The following is a 22,250-nucleotide window of genomic DNA, read 5'->3' as shown; positions in this document are numbered from 1 at the left end:
TAACTGATGTGGCAACCATCAGTGCTGGGGCTATGAACTGCCAGGCCTAGAAGTGTCGGGGCTAAGCCCTGCTGCAGATTAAACACTGGTTATTGTTAGCAAAACACTTTTTCTTTAGTGTGGAGGTCCTCCCAGTCTGGCTTGCAGACACTGGGACAGTTTTATTCTCTAAAACATTTTTTCTAGGCTTTGTCCCAGTCTAATTTTAAGTGTCTGAAGCAGTTGGACTCCCACCTCCTTTCTAGGAAAATGATTTCCTCAGGCAGGTTTCTCTCATGACAAGAGATCTTGCTGATAGCCTATGTTATTCCTTTTCTTAGTAATATCCTTTCCCCCTAACTACGCTCCACTGCCTTCCCCTGGATAGCTTTTGGTTTCTAGGAGGATAATAGCAAGTCAATGTACCGTTAACTCAGGAAGCCTGTGGGTAATCCATACGTGGGCAAACCACACTGCTTGCTATTGGGGATTCTCACACTGTTAGGTGCATGAAAGTCTCCTCCTGAACATAGAGTGAACCCTGCAGGGCAGCTTGTGGTCTATCCTTTTGTTTTCTTTGCACAGTGTCTGAGTCATTAAATACAAAATATTGCAATAAGTATGACTTTAGTACTTATGGGGTCTCCAGTTTAGTACTTATGGGGTCTCCAGTTTGGTGTCAAAGCTTTGAGAGTGCAGAGGTCATTAGGCTGTAGGGATGTTAAAATGCGTTTAATCAAGTAAATGTGAAAATGTCAGCAGTTACATGTAGAGGGGAGGTCAAGCCGGTGCCACATGTATACCTGCTCCCTTTTCCCCCATGCTGCTGCCTCTGATACAGAGGCAGCAGTACAGGAGAGGAAAGGGGTAATGTGTGTGGCAGGCAGCTTCCCAGGAGCAGGTGTGGCCAGCAGTTGCGTGTAACGGTGAAGGTTAACTGTGTACACAGTTACACTTTCATATCACTATTAGGTTGTTAGTAATTTTGGTAGCTAACTCATCCTTGTGTACTTATATCTTTCTAAAGCAACCTCTCTACTCCCACAAATGAAATCAGACTAGACCAGTATATGTCTTCATTGTAGTGTGGTAGTGGGACTTACATTATATAGATCAGGAGGGGGAAATCATTTTTGAATGGGAGCTGCTTCAAAACATTTTTAATTGGTTGAAGGCTGCCCCTGAAGGGGCTTGGTCTCGGACGGAAGGGGCTGGCCTTTAAAAAGCAGGAATTGAAAGGGCTTGCGCCTCCCCTGTGTCTCCCAGGCATCACGTTAGTGAGGGATGGGAGCTGCAAGCCCTTTCAGTTCCTATTATTTAAAGGGCTCGGTGCTCCCGACCTCACTGCTAGTGCGTTGCCTGGGAGCCAGGGACACTAGAACCCTTTCAACTGCTTCTATTTAAAGGGCTTCTATTTAAAGCCCCCTTCTGTGGGGCTGTTGCCTGACAGCCACGGGGAAGGCGCAAGTCCTTTAAATAGAAGCAGTTAAAAGGGCTTGCGTGTCTCCAGCTCCCAGGCAACGCGCTAGGGGGCGGGGCCTGGAACTGCCGCGTGGGCCAAATCCGGCCCGCTGTGAGGCTTTTGCCCACCCCTGCTTTAGATATTTGTTCAGATACACATAGCTGTTTCCCCACAGGACCCCCTTAGATACGATTTTTCATGTTAGCTGGAGCCCATAGGTGGATTATTTTGGAATGCCAATAGGATTTTGTGCGGCTGGAGCTTCTCTCCCCCGACCAAGAATCAATGTGTGTATGTCTTTTTATGCACAGATATAGTTAATCTGGGCCCTTTTGAATATTCTAGACCACTAGTTCACACAGCCCTCCAGGTAGCCAATGCCTTGGGCTGAACTAGGTATGGAGAAGTTGCCTGCTGCTTGTGTGTTCTTCAATGAGTTCTGGAATTTGCATGCAACGGAGTTGAGATGTGCACAGTAGTCACGTGCCTGTGTTACGTGTTCCCATGTGGATCTCCCAGTGACTTAGGTGGGGGTCAAGGAGAGACATTCCATGCAAATGGTGTATTCATGCTTTGGTACGACTCAGAGTGAGGAAATTGGAAATCACCTAATATCTTTGCCCATGCTGCTGATAGCCTGGGGCAGAAAATAGATTTGTTGCCAAACATAATGATCATCTATGGACTACTCTGAAGTGGGGCTGGAAAAGGTTTAACTAGCTGCTAGTGCACTTTTCAACACAGCTACCAAAATCAGTGTTCTGTTGTTTATACGTGGAAGAGCTGCTCCTTGGGTAGCAGCAGGGCAGATCCTACCACCTTCCACTGTGTCTTCACCTTGCTCTGGAGCAATCTCCGCCAGATGGGCCCTGGCAACCACGATTTGCTGAGGCTGTCAAGAGGAGGTCCAATTGGTGCCATTTGTAACTGTGATTCAAGAGAAGCATAGAAGCCGAAGCAGAATGACTTGAATTTTGAGAACAGCCTGTTGAAAGGGGTAGGGCAGCTGGGACTTTTCCTCTCCTGCCCATTTGGCTAGGCGGCTGCTTGGAACAATATGACATTTCCTTGGTGGAGTGGTTGGTTGACTCTGGTCAGTGTTAGTTTTGTTCTGTGACTTGCTTGCTCTCTGGTTGAATGCCTGTGCATCCTCTTTGTTAATAGGTAGAATCAGAGCATCTTGCTTTCTCTCCTCATTCTTGCAGTTGCCAGAACCAGTGTCATCTTTTGTTGCACTTCCCTGAACCCTCAGGCCTGGTGTTTGCATGACACTGGGGGTCGTGCAGAGAGCAGTACCAAACCAAGACGTTTTGATTTGCCTGGAAAATAATCTTTGTTATGGTGGCCCCGCTAAACGGCCATGCCTGTCCGACAGTAGGAGCATTTCTGTAGTGCTGGGCTTTGCCTCTGAGAAGAGCCTAAGAAATGGTTAGATTTGTCTAGAGCAGGGGTGGGGAACTTTTTTGGGTCAGGGGCCACTGACCCACCGAAAAATCAGTCGGGGGCCACACATAGGTGAGAAACAAAACAAAACAAAAAAAACCCAACACGTCACTGATGTGGCCCCCGACTGAGAAGCAGAAAGACGCTCCCTGCATTCCCCTCACACACCAGTGCCTAGAGGGACCCAGGCTAGAAGATTTTTGTGGGCTTCCCTAGGCTCTGGGTGAGGCCTAAAACGAGGTGTTCAGTGTGTGGGAGGGAGCTGCCAGGAAGCAGGCTTCGGATGTGGGGTCTGGGCAGGAGGGAGGGTGCAGGAGTAGGTTGGGCGTTGGTGGGTCTGGGAAGTTGGTAGGGTGCAGGAGCAGAGTGGCAGTGCAGGGTCTAGGCAGGAAGATGGGTACAGGAGTGGGCTGGGGTAAGGGGTCTGCCCAGGAGATAGGGTACAGGAGCAAAGCAGGGGTGATGGGCCTGGGCTGGATGGGGGTGCAGGGTTGGAGTGCCAACACTGGCTCCCTAATCCTGGGGGCGAGCCTCAGGGGCCAGATCCAAGGAAGCCCAGGCCTTAGATTCCTCACTCTTGGTCTAGAGTATAAAATGCTGTTAAGATCTGTCCCATTCTGTATTCTTTCTGGGAATTGCTTGCAACTTCCACTGAAACATCTCTACTGGCCGCTGGTAGAGACAGGAGACCAGGTTCGCTGGGCTGATCTGTCAGTTCCTATACTCCCTGCTACCTCCCATTGTAGACAGGTATATTTCTGTAACTGCCTCCTTGCTGGTTGATCCTTCCACCTGCTTTGCTTTGGTTGCTTTTCTCTAATGCTTTCCGGTTTGCTAACATTTGTGTGGTAGTGAGGTAGGCACGCTATACTAGATGTGTGATTTCCTGCTTCCCAGCTTTCCCTAGAGCAGAGAAGTTTCCCAGTGATTGCTCCAGCTATGTTTGGAAATAGATTTTTAAGCTGGGTCTTGCTGTCCTCCCCTGCATTTGAGGCCTATAGGGAACTGGTTTAACTTCTCAACCTCCCTTCCCACAAAAGGCATGCTGGGAGGTAAGAGTCCAGGATCCATGACTAGCCAGGTGTTCCTCAAGCCGTCATGTGCAGCTGTCCTGGCCCCAGTTTTGGAAACATTACCCATCCACTTTGCGTAGTTCCTTCTGTCATTGACAGGGGCTAATGCTTTGTCATTCTATAAAATGGGTGGGCAATAATTTTTGAATGGGGGGCCACTTTCACAAATTTTGGAAGTGGCCGTGGGCCGACCCGGAAGGGGCGGGGTTGAGAGCTACCCTGCTGGGAGCTTTGTTTGACCTTGGATCCCTGCTCCCAGACTTCTGGCCAATGGAAGGGACCTAGAGCAGAGGGGAGGATGCTGGGGGCTAGCCTCCTCCCAGAGTTGTCTGGGATGGAGGCTTAGATTTCATATAACAGGGCTCGCAGCTCCTGGCCCCCATTGCTAACCAGTTGCCTGGCAGCTGCCCGGCGGGCACAAGCCCTTTGAATAGAAGCAGTTGAAAAGGCTCGCGTCTCTGGCTCCCTAGCAACACACTAGAGGTGCTGGGAGCTGCGAGCCCTTTTCAGTGCTTCTATTTAAAGGACTTGTGGCTTAGCAGCCGTGGGGAAGGAAGGCACGGGGTGAGCCCTTTAAACAGACGCAGTTAGAAGGGCTCGCTCCCCTCTCCTGCTCCAAGGCAATGTGTTAAGGGGCGGGGCCTGGAACTGCCTCGCAGGTTGGAACAAAGCCCTAGGCGGGCCGGATCTGGCCCACCCCTGCTATAAAAGGAGGTGAATTGGGGCTTGCTTTTGATTGTCCTCTTGGCTTTGCAGAGGCTGGCTGCCTGGCACAGAGTGACATGGTCGGGAGAGAGGTTGCTGTTGATACTCCCACAGGTCATCTAGAGACTAGGGACACAAAATCCTGGTTAGTTAGCTATCTGCCAGACCCTTCCCCATTTGCACAGCAGCTGCCACTGCCTGTTCCCGACCCCCGCTCAGGGCTAGAGCAGCCTTCCCCCCACTTGGCAGGCCACAGGCAGGGGGCTGCTCCCAGATGCCGGTTAACTGGTTACCCCTTCACCTCTCTACTGGAGATTTTGAGAGCCGGGGGGTAAGGATGTTAATTGCATAGTCAATACAATTTGTATCAGCTACAAGATTAGTCAATAAGGGGAGGAGCTCTGCAGAGCCACAGTGGGGGTAGCTCCCGGAACTGATGCGAACTGAGACTGAGCAGTCCCGGATTACGCTGGCTCTGGAACAGCTTCGGCTTTGCCTTTTAAATGTAGTAAGAGCTGCTTGGTCCCAGACTGGCACCAGCCAGGTTTGTTCGGTCCTGGCTTGCGCCGGGTCCAGCAGCCCCTTTTCGCAGTGGCCTGGGCTGGCTGCAGGGAGAGGATGCTGTAGCAGCAGACCCTGTCCATGGCCAGCCCAGGCCACCACGGACAGAGGATGCTTTGTGGCAGTAGACTCTGTCCATGGGGTGGGGGGAGGGGCAGGCAGGGGAGCTTCCTGCTGGGACCCACTAACAGGGGCTTTTACTCTGGCTCCCCCCAGCACCGACAGCAAGAAGGGGGTAAGCAAGTTGTTGAGTACTCAACTTGACTACCCCATAAGCTTAGACGTAGGACTCTGCCTCTCCCCACAGCTGCCCCTCTCAGTCCTTCCTGGGCATTTCACTGGAAGTGGGGGGAGGATGGAGAAGGGCCATAGCCGCTGATCTGAAGGTGTTTGGGAAAGAGCCCGTGTGAAATTCTTGTGCTAGGCCAAGAAACATGACTTTGTCTGTTGGATGCTGCTCCAAAGGAAATAGTCATCCAGGCCCAAGAACGAAGCTTTGGGGTTGCTCCCATGTAAGGAAGCAGCACTGGCTTCTGCTCCCTGTAGGAAGCAGAGGTGCCTCATCAGCGCATGCATGGCTGGGCTGAGCTGGGCAATGGCAAGCACCCTACAGGGAGTCATCCTCACCCTGGCCTCAGAGGCATATGGGTAGAACTCCAGCCTCCCACTGCTCTCACTTTACAAGCCCCTCTGGCCAGCTGCACTGTGTGAGGCCATGGAGGCAGATGCTACTGGAATCTTCTGACCTAGCGTTGACTAGAAAGGTTGTGCCTTCCTCACCCTGACCTCTCCAGATTAGGTACTCTTGCACGTTGGTTGGGGCAGGGAGAGGGTACTTTGCGATGGTTGGTAACATGAGGCCAGGGCAATTTTGGGACCCTCCCACTCGCCCTCTGGGAAAGACCTGTTGTTAAACACAAACCCATTGTTCATATGGTGGGGGGAATAAATCCAGTGAAGTTTCACCTTTCTCCCAACAAATATCTGCCCGGGACTTGTACGTGATTGGCAGTGTCTGCCTTGTTTTGTGCCTTACCAGCTCTGCTTTGCGAGGAGGCAGCACCACGGACTGGGCCAGGAATATGGCCTGAGAGTGAAGGGGCTGTACAGGGATGGGCCTGTTGTGCAGAGAGGCCAGAAGGGAGGGGGGGCCTGTTGAGCAAATTGTTTTGTGGTGACTTTTGTTCCCCAGGTGTGGAGGTTGAGCTGCTTAGATCCCCCTTCTCCCTCCTCGCCTCTCCCTGCTCTCCCGCTGTGTTGATGCTTTTCCAGGAATGAGCTGTTCTGCTAACCCAGCACATTCCACTGCATCAGCATTTTTTTGGCAGGAGATTTTCCTGCTGTTAAGAAAGAGCTGGGGCTGGCTGGGCTCCTCTCCTCCAAAGGCCAAGGAAGGAGAGTCTTGTCCTGCTGGCTGCACATGCAGGGGCGCGCTGGTGGTCTCATCCCTGCCTGCCCAGCTGCCATGCTGGCTGTGGAGGGGGTCTCCCATGCCTTTGTTGAAGTATCAATCCTTGCTTTGATGTTTTCCTTGTTTGTCACTAACTCCTGTGGGGTCCCAGGCCCTGCAGGTGAGAAGTTCCATTCGCAGGCAGCCTGGACAAGGGTGACTTATCAGTAGTGCTGCAGAGATTCCACAGAGAGCTCATTAACGAGCTACTAAATAAGAGGATGAAGTACCCGGGGATTTGTTGTAACCACTGGGTTAGCTCCTGCCATTGGCCTAGTAGACCTTTCCTTCCTGACTGCCTAGTCCCTGCTTTTTTCCCCCAGCATTCCAGTGCGAGCCAAGCTCTATTCTATTTGACATCACATCGAGCTGGTAATTCTTGTTTGATAGTTGGTACGTTGGGGAGTTTCTCTTCTCTTCTGTCAGCAAGTGTTACTTGCAAGGGGAGTTTGACACCCGGATGCTTCAGTGATGGGTGCTGCATTGTGGGCCAGGCCCTGTTATCTTCTCCTGCCATCCCTCACCATTAAGATGAACCCTAAAAGCTATCTTTGGATTGTGCTTAGCCCACCCTGCTATACATCCATCTCCTGTCAGCTGCAGCATCTGAGCCAGTTTTCCCTTAGCATGAGCCCAGCTTTCAGCCCTGAGCGTGTTGCTATGTCTGCTGGCTTGCCTGGGGTTTCCGGAATGTTTGTCTGTGGGGTATTTTGTCCCAATGCCCTTGATTCACTTCCCGAGGGTGGTCCCTTTTGGATTATCTGCTACCCTCGTGGTTGACCCTGTGGACCAGCTCATTCTGCCCCAATGAGCTGAAGGTGCTTGGATACAGGAGTGGGGAAATGGGTTTATTTTTAGTTGGGGTGTTTCCTTTGACCTCAGCCAGAGGGAATGAAAGTGGCTTTGAACCTTCAGAGGCCTGGAGAACGGCTCCTTTGATGGCTTCTCTAAACATTGTTGTGGAGGTTGGAGGCCTGCGGTGTCTGCTGGGAGAGCAAATTAATTAATGTGGAAATGCATCTGTGTCTCCTGCGGTTCTCTCCTCAGCTTCCTGTGTCAGTTCAGACAGGCAGGTCTGTGGAGCTTCTTTGCACGACAGCTCCTACAGCCAGACTGGCAGCTCGCAAAGATCCAGGTGGCCACTGCAGGTCTTCGGCTTAATTTGATTTCTGGGTCTTGTGCTTGGTTTAGTTTAATCTTGGTGCCAGACAGGCCTCGGAGGTCAATTTGATTATTTCCAAATCCTGTTTCTTCCAGATCCCTGGGCTTGATCAATACTAATTCCTGGGTAGGGTGGGGTGGGGTGTCCTCTTCATTGAGCACAAATCCAACTGGAGTTGAATGGCTCTACCAGCTCTGGGACATAAGACCTGAGTCAGTTTCTTTTCCAATCCTTGAAACAGCTTCTTGAAAGCCTGAGTGTATGTGTATAAAGCAGCGAAATCCCAACAGGAACCATCTATCACTAACCAGGACCCTTTACACAACATGCAGTATATGAATAGGTGCCTTGACAAGCCCTCGTGACTGCAGTGATGTGGAGCACACCAAAGGAGATTGTTAGCAAGGAACTATAAAGAACCTGCCCATGGGTGGCAAAAGAACAGCGAATGACCAAAGCTTCGTTGAAGTGAGTGTGTTCAGCCTCTTGGGCTGGGTTGAATGTCATGACCCCTTCACCTGTTCTCAGTTTGAAGGAGTCATGTCCCTGAGTGGCTTTGCTGGGGGGGAAAAATCCTGCATGACTGAGTCCTTTGATTCCAAAGTCAAAAGGAACCATTGTGATCACCTGTATAAAACAGGCCATAGAACTTCTCCACAGTTGTTCCTTATTAATACAACATTGTAGGCCAGCAGGCCTTCCGGAGGGGTTCCTCCGCCTCTGGGCCCGTGGGCGGCCAGTCCGCCCCACTGCACAGCCACTTAAAATAGTCCCCAAATCAACAGTCCCACTAGTCCAACTCCCAGCCTTAGGTCAGGTCGGGGCGAGAGGCAAATAGTTCAGGCACCCGGCCTTGCTTCAGGTCCAGGCCAATATAAAGAGTCTGATACCATTTGAGGCCTGGCCCAGGTTAGGGCGAGGCAACAAGCAAACAACCCAAGTATCAGTTCATCAGGCCCGAGGTCTCTCTCAGGAGGGGCAATAAACCCTTAGTTCAGAGGGCCTTGACCATGGTTCGGGGGGGCTGACAAGTAGCAGTTTCCAGGCCTGGCCTTGATTCAGGCAGGGTGGCAAACCCAGGTCAGTTCAGGCACCTGGCCTGGTTCAGGGCGGGGCCACAAGGAGTCCCTCAGTTTACCCAAGAGTTTAGAAGGCCCAGCCTTGGTTCAGGCAGGGCAATCAAGCAACCTTGACAGGCCGGCGGTTCAGAGAGCCCAGGCCCTAGGGCAGGGCGGGGCAGCACACAAACAGTTCACCAGTTCAGGAGGCCTGGCCTGTATCAGGCAGGGCAATGAAGTCCTTACTTAGGAAGGCCCTGGCCCAGGGTGGGGCAGCAAACAGACAGTTCACAGTTTAGCAGTTCAAAGTGAGGAGGGGGCAGCCCCTGGTTCAGGGCATGGCCACAAACACACTACAGGTTTGGGGGTCTCTTTGATCAGGAGGGGTGCAGGCAGTTCGCCTGCAGTGGTGGTGAGGGGGAGACTGCCACCCACTCCACTCCTCCCCAGCCCAGGATGCAGAAGAGCAGCTGCTGCTGGCTCAGCGGGGGCTCCAGCCCGCAACGCACTGGCCTAGGGTCTTTACCAGCCCATGCTCTCCCTTGGTCCACTTCCTTTCTCCCCCTCAGCAGGTACCTGAGTCTCGGGCAGGTCTCACGGGAAGTCAAGGAAAGTCTCCTCTGTCCGGAGTCCCGGCAGCCCAATCCAGGCTTCAGCTGCTTGCAGGTCTTGGGGCTTCAGCTGGTCCTCAGGGTCCCTGGGTTCTGGCAGGTTCTCCGGGTCTGTCTCCCTTGGAGGCCCAGCCCATGCCCCAGTCTCCCCAGCAGGGAACACTGGGCAGGCCTTGGCTTCCTCTGGGTCAGAGGGTAGGCCTGTGGGAGGGCCCAACTAGGTCTCTGCCTCCCAGGCAGGGAGTTCGTCATGAGCCTCTGGCCAGCCACCACCCTGCCCAGCCACCACCCGTCTGCGGAGGCCGCAGCTGCTGGACCTGCTCCCCCTGGACACTGCTGTTGCTGCTGCTGTTCACCACCACCAGCTGCTGCTGTTGCCTGAGGGTGGCGGCGTGAGGGTGGGGCTGCTGGCCTGCCCCCCCCCCACTCCAGAGGGAGAGGAAGAAGACCCCACCACCACCAGCACCCATCACCTGGGATCCCCCGCCTCAGCTGGCCGCTGCTCACCTGCTGCTGAAGCTGCACCACCTGCGCCCCGTCTGGGGAGCGAAGAGAAGAAGGCATCACCACCTGGACTTGTGGAGGGGGCTTTCAAAGACTGAGCTTTTTTTCCATCTGTGCTCCTGGGGTGGTGGTAAGTTGAACTGCTGAGAGGGGGCTGAGGGAGGGGCACAGAGCCCTCCCCCCCCCCCGCCCAGTCCAGCTGTCCCCTCTTCCTCCTGCCACCACCCCCAACGCCCCTTCCACCACCCTTCAACACCTGGACTTTCTCTTCACTCCTCGATGGGGCTGCTGCTCCACTTGGGACTGTGCTGCTGCAGCAGTGGGCGAGGTTGAGCCCCCACAAGTGCTTCCCACCTCCTCGGACTTGGCCCCCCTCCCTCAGCTACATTTGGCTGGGGGGCCCCCTCTTACCTCTGCTCACCCTACCCTATCTCAGCAGCTTGCCTCCTTCTCCACCGCCTGCCCCGCCCCGCCAGCCCAGTTTGTTTTCCCTCCCTCCCTAAAGTCGCTCACCCACCATACCCAGCCCCAGGCTGTGTCTAGACAACACCTATCTGTCAACAGAGAGATGTAGAGTAGGCATGTCACAATTGCTAATGAAGCAGGGATTTAAATATCCCGTGCTTCATTAGCATAAACATGGCCACCGCTTTTTTTCGAAACGGAGCTTTTTTTTAAAAAAAAAAGGCAGTCTAGACGTGGATCTGTTGAAAATAAACCCTTTTTCGACAGATCCTGTAAACCCCCCACAACCACCCTCGCATCCCACTGTTCTTGCCACCCCCGCAAGGGCTGCCTCGTTCCCGCTATCTGCGGGTGGCCCTCTGGGGATGGTATTCGTATCCCCAGTCCCATAGGGGCTGCCTCGTTCCCTCCGCTGCCCCCTCCCTCGCTGGAGTTGGGGATGGACATTGCGATGCTGTCACTTTTGGCGCCGCGCTGGGGATCGGATCCCTGTCTGCTGTCTCCGTGGCCCGCGAGGTCCGTCCCGGGGCCCAGATGGAAGAAAAGCCTGGTACCCCCTCAGCACTGGGGGCCGAGCTCCGCCAATTCCTCACGGACACCCGCGGGGCCAAGGGAAAGGTGGAGCTGGCCCTTCAGCATTGGGGGAATTTCAATTCCATCCTGGGGGCCACGAGGGCCCTTTTGCAGGAGGGGAGAGAGACCAAGAGGCAGGACATCGCGGCCTACAGGCGGACCCACAAATTCCACGATGCTCTCCTCGCCTTCGGGTCGGGGTGCGGCCTGATGTGGGGCCTGCGGGAGGCCAACGGTCACCCTGCCCGTGAGGATCCACCCCAGCCCTCCTCATGAAGTACACCATCATCACGACGTTAAATGCCCGGGGCTGTAGGGAGGGTCTCCGCAGGAGCCGGGTGCTCTCCTTCCTTCAGGAGGGGAGGTACTGGGTGGTTTTTCTGCAGGAGACCGACACAACTCCAGCCGTTGAGGCTGGCTGGTGGCTGGAGTGGGAGGATGGGGTGCATTTTAGCCACCTCAGCGCTCATGTTGCTGGGGTGGTCACCCTGTTCTCCCCTGCCCTATGGTCCGAGGTGCTGGGGGTTGCCGAAGTTGTCCTGGGCTGCCTGCTGCCCGTCCAGGCCCATGTGGAGGGGCTGGCGTTGAACTTGATCAACGCCTATGCCCCGAACGCGGGCCCGAACCAGGTCACCTTTTATCAGCAGGTGGTCACCTTCCTCGGCACCTTGAATCCTTGCGAATGCTTGGTCCTGGGTGAGGATTCAATACCACTCTTGGGGACCAGGACCGTGTAGGAGTTGAGAACTGCCAGGCTGCAGCAGGCGTCCTTAGGGAGATCATGGACCATCACTTCCTGGTGGACGTCTGGCAAGACCACCACGCAGATGACACCACCACCTTCACCTGTGTCCGGGTGGGGGACGATCGGTAGAGCCACTCCCAGTTGGACTGCATCTATTTATCTCGGTTCCATTTGGCATGAGCCCACTCCTCCAGCATCCGGCTGGCTCCATTCATGGACCACCATTTGGTGGCTGTGAAAGCCCCTCTCAGTTCAGAGAGGCTGGCGCTGGCCTATTGGCATTTTAATAATAGCTTGCTGAAGGACGTGGGCTTCCTGGCGTCCTTTTGAGAGTTCTGGCTGGTTTGGCGGGGGCAGTGGCTTGTCTTTCCCTCTGTGCAGAAATGGTGGAACGTGGGAAAGGTGTGCGCCCGCCTCTTCTGCCACAACTACTCCCAGGGTGCCAGCTGGCAGAGGGATGTGGCGATAGAGCAGTTAGAACGGGAGGTTTTGAAGCTTGAGGGGCGCGTGGCATCCGACCCCGAGGAACCACCCCTCCGCGAGGCGTACCGGGAGAAGTGGAAGGAACTCTGGGCCCTCGAGGACCACCGGGTCCAGGGTGCCTTTGTGTGATCCCGCATACGTCTCCTTCGAGATATGGATCGCGGCTTCTGCTTCTTCTATGCCCTGGAGAAAAAGAGGTGGGCAAAAAAGCATGTCACTGTCCTTTGGCAGAGGACGGCATCCACCTCACGGATCCAGAGGAGATGCGTGGAAGGGCCAGGACTTTCTACGCCAGTTTGTTCTCCCCGGATCCGACCGAAGCCAACGCCTGCAAGGTGCTCTGGACTGAGTTCCCAACGGTCAGCGCGAGCGACTGGGACTGGCTAGAGCTACCTCTTTGTCTGAGTTCTCGGAAGCCCTCCGTCTCATGCCCACCAATAAAACTTCAGCATGGACAGGTTGACCGTGGAGTTCTACCACATGTTCTGGGACGTCCTTGGCCCAGACCTCGTCACCATCTGGGCTGAGCCCTTGGAGAGTGGGGTCCTCCCTCTGTCGCGCAGGCGAGCTGTGCTCACCTTATTGCCAAAGAAGGGGGTCCTCCGCAACCTTCAAAATTGGCATCCCATCTTGCTCCTCAGCACGGACTATAAAGTCGTAGAAAAGGCCATCTCTCTGCGACTGCGGTCTGTGCTGGTGGACGTGATCCACCCCAACCAGACCTACACCGTCCGGGGCCATAGCATCTTTGATAATCTGTACCTGTCCGGGATCTCTTAGAGCTTGGGTGTAGGGATGGTCTGTCGTTCGCCCTCCTGTTCCTGGACCAGGAGAAGGCATTCGACAGGGTGGACCATGGGTATCTCCTGGGAACTCTGCAGGCCTTCGGCTTCGGGCCACATTTTGTGGGTTTTGTCTGGGTGCTGTATACCCTTGCGGAGTGTTTGGTCAGGTTCAACTGGACCCTGACCGAGCCAGTCAGCTTTGGGCGGGGAGTACGTTGGGGTGTCTGCGGTTGGGCCAACTGTACGCTTCAGCGATCGACCCTTCCTCTGTCTCCTCCGTAGGAGGTTGCCTGGGTTGGTGCTCCAAGAGCCAGAGCTGCGGCTGGTTCTGTCGGCGTACACCAATGACGTGCTCCTCGCAGTCAAGGACCCAGGTGACCTAGCGTGTATGGAGGCCTGCCAAGTGATCTACTTGGTGGCCTCCTCCACCCGGGTCATCTGGGACAAGAGCTCTGGCCTGGTGGTCAGGGACGGGTGGCAGGCAGGCTCCCTCCCACCCGCGCTTCAGGCCATCAGGTGGAGCGCAGGTCCGCTGCTCTATCTGGGCATTTATTTATCCACTATGCATCCTTCCCCGCTGGAGAACTGGCAAGGTTTGGAGGCTAGGATGGGTGAGCGGCTGCAGAGATGGACAGGTCTGCTCCAGTGTCTCTCCCTCCGTGCTGGAGGGCGCTGGTGTTAAATCAGCTGGTCCTGTCCATGCTCTGGCACCAGCTCAACACCCTGAGCCCGGCCCCAGAGGTCTTGGCCAAGCTCCAGAGGACTGGGTCTCTGCAGGGGTTCTGTGCTCCACACATGACATTTCCTCAGCCTCGTGTCCTGCCCTGACAGCAAGTGGATGGACTATCATAGTCCTGTTTGTGGGCAGCGGTAATCAAAACGTCTCGTGGGCCACACAGAACCCCAATGGGCTGCATGTGGCCCAACCCTGTCCTAGAGCACTTCTCACCCCACTCTGCATTACAGTGCATGTGTGTCTCTTGGGCGTAACATGGAGTTCAGTTGGAGGGTGTCTCAGTTATGTAAGTTCCTTCAAGGAATACAGATGTTACCTAACAATTCAGTCAGTCAACAAAGTATCTTTTCTGCTATCCCAGCCCCTTCCACCCCATGCACCTGGCACACGTTTGCTGATACACATGAGGTGAAGAAATGTTGATGGAGTTTTTGAAGGCCCTGGTTTATGACTGCAGAGATCTCAAATCACCTAACCCCATCTGATATGCCTCCTTTGTCCCTGGAGCTGAGTCCTCTGTCTCTGACACATAAGTGTCATTGCTGGCATACAAGGACCGTGACTCGGGGTCCCGCCGTTCAGAAGGCTCATACCACAGCATTGTCTGGGTTTGATCTCTGAGGACATTTCATATTTGCAACTCCATCTCTTTTCAGCAGTTATCCTATGTCAGTGGTCCCCAACGCGGTGCCCGTGGGCACCATGGTGCCCGCCGGGCCATTTCTGTGCGCCCGCCGAGTGATTGGGGCCAGCCCCGCCCCCAAGCACGTGGTGCATGGGCAGTGCTGGCCCCTGGGCATGCAGCGTATGGGTGGCCCCACCCCTGGGTGCATGGTGCAAGGGCTGTGCTGACCCCGGGCACGTGACGTATGGGCGGTGCCGGCCCCTGGGCGCGCGACATATGGGCAGCCCCATCCCCAGGTGCATGGTACATTGGCTGTGCCGGCCCCGGGCACGCGACGTATGGGCAGCCCTGGCCCCTGGGCATGCAGCGCAGGAGCGGCGCCGGCCCCAGGCGCACAGCGCGTGGGTGATGCCGGCTCCTGGCGTGCGGCACAGGAGTGGCGCCGGCCCCGGGAGTGCAGCACATGGGTGGCACCAGCACTGGGCACGCAGCATATGGGTGGTCCTGCCCCCGCGTGCCCGACGCATGTGCGGCCCCACCCCCAGGCGCCTGGTAGCCCCAAAAGGTTGGGGACCACTGCCCTACGTGATTGTTTGGCAAAGAGATGTCACACCCTGCTTTTTTTTGGCAGTAGCATCTGACCTCGTAGAAGCGTTTGAGGGGGATATAGCTGTAGTGATAAGGGCCATGATATTTTTATATAAATGCACAATTACTATAGTTAACCACCATGCAGGTTAATGGTGCTGAATGAGAGACAAGATCTGCTTCCTGCACTATAGAGCCGAGGCTATTGTTCTGGAGAGCTAAATAACATTTCAGGGTTGTTGTTTTTTTTAAGCCACTGAAGCATAGGGTAATGGTGTTGAAGAATAGCATTGTCTCCTGGTTCTCCATTGTTTTTTTGTTTTTATGCTGGGCAGAGTTAAGGTTATGTGGTGGGTCTAAGCTGTGCATCTTACTTTCTAATGTTTGCGGTTTTGTAATATAAGGTTACGCTTAACATTGAGTTCTGTGGCCTTTCTGATGTTTGAGAAGATGCCACTGTTCCGTGGAGGTTTTTCCCAAAAACTAAATTAAGGTTTTTGCCCGTTAATTTCCATACATTATTTTATAAAGCCTCTCTGATCTCACTGTTCTGAAGTTTTTGCTGATCGTCAGCATGAAATTGCCATCGCTCAATTATATCTCCTAGCTCCCTGCCTCTCCCTGAGGAATTCCTTTCTACCCTTGGTATTTACATGATTGGTGATTGAATTATTGCCCCCCTCTTCCTTTCTCAAAGCCTTCTCCCCTCACCTATGCAGATTTTGGTTCTTGAATCTCTTACCCATACGCGATTTCCCCCTTTGCTTTTGATAATTTCTGTAGCTACTCTCTGAACTTTTTAGTTTATTGTTTTCATTCAGATAATGAGGCTTCACAGGTGAACACAAGATTCCAGATGGTGTGATCCAGAGCTAGCTACTCTCATCCCCAGGTCCCTGAATGTTTCTAGGTTCTGTTTCCCACTGAACCTGTCTCTTATTTCCCCAGATGCATTAGCTTTCCTGCACATCTCTGCTAGCCAGTGGGCCCTGCTGCAGTGACTCCCATAGCTCCCCACACTGCTATCCCAGCAGGAGGCTCTACAAGGACAGGAGAGGCTAGGACTCAAAACAGCTGCATTCTAGGCTAACTAGAAATGGCTCTGGAGCCCAGGGGAAGGGCTCCATTATGGACACAGGCCAGCAGCCCCCAAGTATATGCCGCCTCTTCCCCCAGCTCCACCTCTGCCACCTTCCCCCCACCCTTCTACCTATTGCTAGTCGTGGTCACAAGTGTCCAGTCCTGGCCTGAGGGGAGGCAGGGGCTGGGTGCCTCAGGCAGCTCACCATGGCTCGTGGTCCCCCCCTGGAGCTGTGGGGAGCTTAGCGCAGTGGATGCAGGAACACGTCCCCCGCGAGTGGCGAGGGTTTCCTGTATATGAAATCCCTGGGATTGGGTCTCTTCAGAGAACTCTTTACACTCCTCTTTCCTGGAGTAATGGGCCGAAGATAAATCCCAGTGTCCTTTCCCCAAAACTACTAGCAAGCAGGAAATTCCTTGTTTGGTCACCTCTGCCGATGGAGGGGCAGGGAGGGCAGACTGGAGGGTGGCGCTGGGGAGGCACACTTGGCTCTGCTGCAGACAGAAGGCTGCAGGAGAGTAGGGGTCTGGCGAGGGCCTGAGCTGGCTTCCTCGCTTCCCTCTGGCCTCGCAGACTGCCTCTGCCCCTCCCCCACCCGCCATGGGAGCAGATGTGCTCCTCGTGTCAGCGCCTCCGCAGACAACTGTTTCACAAATATCCAACTCTGGCTTCTGCAGCCGCGGAAGTGTCCCCCCTCCCCCAGCCTGGCTCCATGTGCCGTTCGCCTCCATGTCACTAAGGGATGGCGCTTGAATCATCCGCCCACTCACCCTGCCGCCCCCGGGGCCCTCCTTCCTGCAGGTCCCTTTGCTGGCAGTGGCAGTACAGATGTGTGAGGAACACTGCCCGGGGCCAGGCGCTGCTGCATGCAGGGTGCTCCACTGCCTGTGGCTGCTGCTGCTTCCAAGTGCCCACAGGTTGGGCTGAGGCACAGTGTGTGCAGTTTGTGGCTGGCAAATTGCTACGGCAGGCAAAGCACTGCGGGTGTCGTAGCTCAGGGAAGGCCGCGTGCTCTCAGGAGTGCGGGTGGTGCCTTCATTGAAGACAAGATTCCCTCATTCCTGTCACACCTGGGTTCGGTGCTGCCACATACTGACCTCACACCATGTCTGTGGCTCTAAGGGAGAGGTGGCCTGAGAAGGAGACAGATCCCAGCCCTGTGGACTGCTGGGCTTGGTAAGTTGTGTGGGTTGCAGAGCCATTGCAGTCTGCTCGGTGGCGTATGGCCTACGCCACCCTCACTTGGGCAAGGTTAGAGCTGCCCGCTAATAAGAGTTCTTGTTGGATGGGAGAGATCATTTCTCAGCATGCCCCAGAGCTACGCAAACCTAGTGTGCCTGTTAAACCCTTGTGGGTATGAAGTCAGCCTGCCTTGTGCACAGAAAACCACGGGGAGTTCTCTTGGGATCAGCCTTGTTCTGGCAGCCTGCTGGACTCCACAGGGCTGCCGTGGTTCCCACTAGGTAGATGGGTCCATAGAGAGTCAAAGGTGAAAAGCCCCTTTCAGTCTTATCCGGTACTTTGGGAACCCTGTAGTATGACCCCATCAGCTGAGGACTCTCCCACAGGAGACATGCGGCCGTGACCTTTGTGGCTTCCTCCAGGGTTGTCCTGTGCATCCTATCGAGAACAGATGTGGCATTGCACACAGCTATCGGGGGCTGCCCAGCTCAGGTCTGACTGATTTGGGACAGTGTGAGGGGTAGAGGAGAGGAAGCCCTTCACTCCATAGATCTGCTGATGCCTCTCAATTCTGAGCTAAGAGCCTAGGGCTAGAATAGCATGGAGAGCTGGGCAATCAGGATTAACAGGTGTCAGCCAAACAGTGTAGGTGGGGAAGGTTGTTTGGTTCAGCATGTATCTGACTAGCTCACTGCTATTAGCCTTTACTCTGGAGATTCTAAACATGTATTTTATTGCATGCTGGAATCCTAGTGGTAAATGTGATAAATAATGCAGCGTAGGTGCAGGTTATGCCAGGAAGTGAGGGGCAAATTGGGAGGAGCTTGTCCTTATACTAGGGGGAAGAAATCCACTGCCAGTCCCAATACGAATCCTGGAAGGTTTGTTCCCTTCCTGGAGCAACTGTGTTCCTTCTGTTTCTCTGTCGATCATGGGAAGCAGATCCCTGGTGGGACATGACATCTGAAATTGTGGAGTCTTCCCTCTCACCACTCCCTTCCCCACAAAGCCCGTACAGTGCCTGTTCGGTTTGTTAGTCCCTCCTTGCTGTGGGTCACTTTGTCCCTGCCCGTGTGTAGCACTGCGCCTTTGCTTGCATCTGGGGCTCTGTGCCCCTGAGGAAGCTACAGACAGGACTGGAAATTGGCTCTGCCTGGTGCTCTCTCTAGGAACTGGACGGAGTCCAGTCTGTGAGGATGTTAGTGCCACCAAAGGGGAGGGGGAGGAGGCATTGGAGGAACCTTCCAGCTAGTGAGACCAACTGGCCTGGGTGCTGAAAGAGACTGGAATGTGCCAGCATTTGACACTTGCTCTGGAGCAGAGCCATGCTGTTAGTGTCCGTGGTAGACAAGACAGACTAGAGGAAGGAGCTTTAGGTTGGCAGACTTCTAATCCCAGGTTGGCCGCTGGCTTGCTGTGTGACCTTGGGCTGGCTACACCTTAGAGGAGGAGGGTTTTGTCTGCTTCGGAGTGCTAAGTGTTCTCATCTCCTGGTCTGTAGATGCACTCTCCTTTGTAACTAAGGGATATTGGGCTGTTGTGGAGACCCTCTCTTCCTCCCCTCCTCCACCCCTCTAGTTCCTTAGGAACCACTGGTTCTCTCCCTTGGGAAGATCTTGACATTTGTGTGTTGACAGCCAGTGATGATCTTGAAATCCATTCGGTGACTTCCTTAATGGGAGTGTGTGGCACTGAATGGAGTAGCTCATATTGCTGGTAGGGTCGGGGAGAGCCTGTTCCCCAGACTTTGGCAGATAGCATTGTCCATTTGCCTTTGGCTGATGTTTTAAGAGTGCAAATGAAGTTTCTTCTAATTTCAGCTGCTGTCTGAGCACCCACCCTCCCATGTCCCAATGTGATCTAAGTGGCCAGGTTGCACTGCATGCTGGGATGATGGGTCATAGTCCAAGGAAGACAGCTGCTTTCAGTTTTTTATTTTCTGTAAGTTCATGGAAGCCCTCAGACACCTGAGAGATGCTGACGTGGCTTGTGTGCCTTCTTGCTTTGCTGTAATAGTTACTTCCAGAGTGGAGTGATTTAAATCATCAGTCTGAATCATGGTTTAACTAAACAAGCAAGAAACCCTGAACTCCATCATATTTAATCCTATTTTAAATTTGTACTTTGTTAGTTCTTTTACAAAACAAAAAAAGAAAAGGTTCGCTCTCATTGGTCGGGAGCTATTTAAGCATGTAGATTTGCAATGAAGTATGACCTTTTTACTAAATTATATACATGTATAATATATATAAACACACACACACACATGCATTTACTTAAGCCAGAAGTGGAAACCATTTTTTATCATGGGTCAGTGATCCATAGAAAAAATTAGTTGTGGGCCACATGCAGGGCCATGGGGAGGGCAGAAATGAGAGGTTCGGGGTACGGGACGGGGCTCCGAGCTGGAGACTGGGATGAGGAAGGGGGTGAGGGCTCTGAGTGGAGACTGAGAGCTGTGGATTGGGGCTAAGGATGAGGGGTTTGGGGTCTGGGTTAGGACCATGGGGTTGACAGTGCAAGAGCAGGTTCAATGCTGAGGCAGGGGGATTAGGGTGTGGGAGGAGGTTTGGGGTGTGGGCTCTGGGAGGGAGTTTACAGTGTTGGGGCCTGGGCTGGGAGGAAGTTAGGGAGGGTTCAAAGCTGGGACAGGAGATAGTGGTGCAGAAGGAGGCTCGGGGTGTGGGCTATAATTAGGCCACACTTGTCTTGGGTGGCTCCAGGCTGGTGGCACAGTGGGTTTAAGGCAGGCTTCCTGTCTGCTCTGGCTTCCCACTGCTCCTGCAAGTGGCCAACATGCTTAGCCCCTAGGTGGAGGGGCCAGCCAGTTCTGCATGGTGAATGCTGCTTATACATACAGGCGGAACCCCTACAGCTCCCATTGGCTGCAGTTCCCAGCCAATGGGAGCTGCGGAGCTGGCGCTGGGGGTGGGGCAGCATGTGGAGCTTCCCTGTTTGCCCCAGCACCTAGGGGTCAAAGAACAGACTCAGGGCTTCTGACCTGCCATGCAGCTTGTCACAGACCAGATGAAATGAAGCAGCAAGTTGGAACCTGTAGTTTCCCTACCCCAATTTAAGCAATTATGTAACCAGGCCTGCCAACATGGGTCCAAAGGGTGCAACTGCACTGGGCCCAGCGACTCAAGACGGCCTGGGGCTCCTGGCTACTGCTGCACTGCCTGGAGTCCCAGGCCCTTTAAATTGCCATCAGAGTGCCACGCACCGCAGTTTGGGCAGCACAAAGAACTCACTGCTCCCTTCCCTGCCCCTTCTGAGAGTGTGGAGCTGCTGCACCCTTTGTCTTCCCCAGGCCCAGGGCGGCTGTCAGCTCCCCTTCATGTAACTTAATATATATTCAGAATCTACATTTTTACATTTTGTGTTATGTTAGAAAATGGTAAATGATACATTTTTTTATTTACTAGATAATTAACTTTGTATGTGTCATTTGTGTCAAGCTACATTTGGATAGAGATTGGAACGCCATTAAAAATGTTTAAAACCAGCTTTTGAAAACTGTTTTTATTAGCTGAATAAAATCACCTGAAGTGTTCTGGATATAAAAAGAAAGAAAGATTATCAAACCATAATTTGCATTTAAAACTGATTTGTTAAATGAAGGCACTATTAACTGTAATAAAGTGAGGGATGGTTTCTGATCACTGTAAGCCAGACTTTCAAAGATATTTGCAGGTAGGTGCTAGGGCTATAAAATCCTGGTTAATCAGTTAACCTGTTAACCTATTATAGGGGGGTTGCTCCTGCAAGTCCAGGCCTGCCACAGGTAGGGGCTGCTCTAGTAACCATTAGAAGCACCTACTAGGGATGTGGTGTTAATTTAGGTAAAATAAATGAGTGTTGTCATGACTCGGTCACTGTCCAACATTAAACATTGTTACCCAAAGTCTGGGGTTTGCCTTAGTACTATGGCAAACACAATTACAATTTCTTTTATTAAAGAAATAAAAAAGAAGGGAAAGTGGTTCAAGTATTTGAAATGTAAAGTATTAAGTGAGGTTTTCATTGTAACAATTCCTGCTCTATGTCCCTTCAATGGGATTTTAGAACCTGGTGAGAGTTGTCTCAATGGGAATTTAGCACCTAACCTGCTTAGGTTCATTTGCTTAGGCACTTCTCGGCTCCTAAGTACCTTTGTAACCAGTTTGTCAACTTGGAATCAAGCCAAATAAGACACATATTCTCTGCTAGCTAACCTGAAATCAATAATAACGAAGGCAAGAGCTTTTCTGTACAACAGAAAGTACTGATGTTTAGAAAAGTAGAGTGCTACATTGGCTCCATTGCACAGACTGTAAAGAATACCAATAATTCATGCAATACATGGCATTGTGACGTCTTTAAAAAGCTTGAGTTGACCTCAGAAGATAGAGGTTATTCCCCAAGTCTGTTTAAAAAAAGCAGCACCTTTTAACACTTTAAAATTTGAGGAGGGCTTATTGTAGCATATGATTCATTTATTTTAAATGATTTTCACTGATGTTCGGCTGTAACACAGCTAGTCACAATTGCAAATGTAGGTTACAGATTGAGTGCATTTAATTTTAAATTTAAAAAAAATCCCATTTTCAAATGGTTTTACTTAGTGATTTTTATGCTCCCGGGTTGCTTGTCTCCATTGGTTTCTCTCCAGGCATCACCCCTCCCCTCCCCACGTCACCCCGCCATTCTCTGGGTTTTGCTGAGTTCGCTGAGCAGCTCAGGGTACAGAGCAGCTGGAATCCCTATAGTCTCCAGGATTTTCCCCATCCCATCAAACCTGCATTTGGCTCTGTTTCTGAACTTGCAGTGAGGGCTTCTGCTACCAACCCCATAGGGATCAAAAATGACCCTGCAGCTCAGCATGGGTGCCTCTGTGAATAGCAGGAGTTCCTTGTCCCTGCTCATCTGCTGCCCCATGACCAGCCTGGTGTCTGATCTGAGGGTTCAAGACTGCCTTAAGCCACCCTTAGCCATGTTTC

General features: G+C 53.1%; 1 protein-coding gene across 3 annotated transcripts in view; it reads left to right on the top strand.

Moving 5' to 3' along the window:
* Window positions 1-22,250, top strand: part of DVL3 (dishevelled segment polarity protein 3) — a 55,723-nt gene that overhangs the window by 14,569 nt on the left and 18,904 nt on the right. The gene's annotated exons all lie outside the window — the stretch shown is intronic.

This window comes from Pelodiscus sinensis, chromosome 10 (genome assembly GCF_049634645.1).
Source record: "Pelodiscus sinensis isolate JC-2024 chromosome 10, ASM4963464v1, whole genome shotgun sequence".
NCBI lineage: Eukaryota > Metazoa > Chordata > Testudines > Trionychidae > Pelodiscus > Pelodiscus sinensis.
The sequence above is the reverse complement of the archived record's forward strand: the minus strand, read 5'-3'. Positions and strand labels throughout refer to the sequence as shown.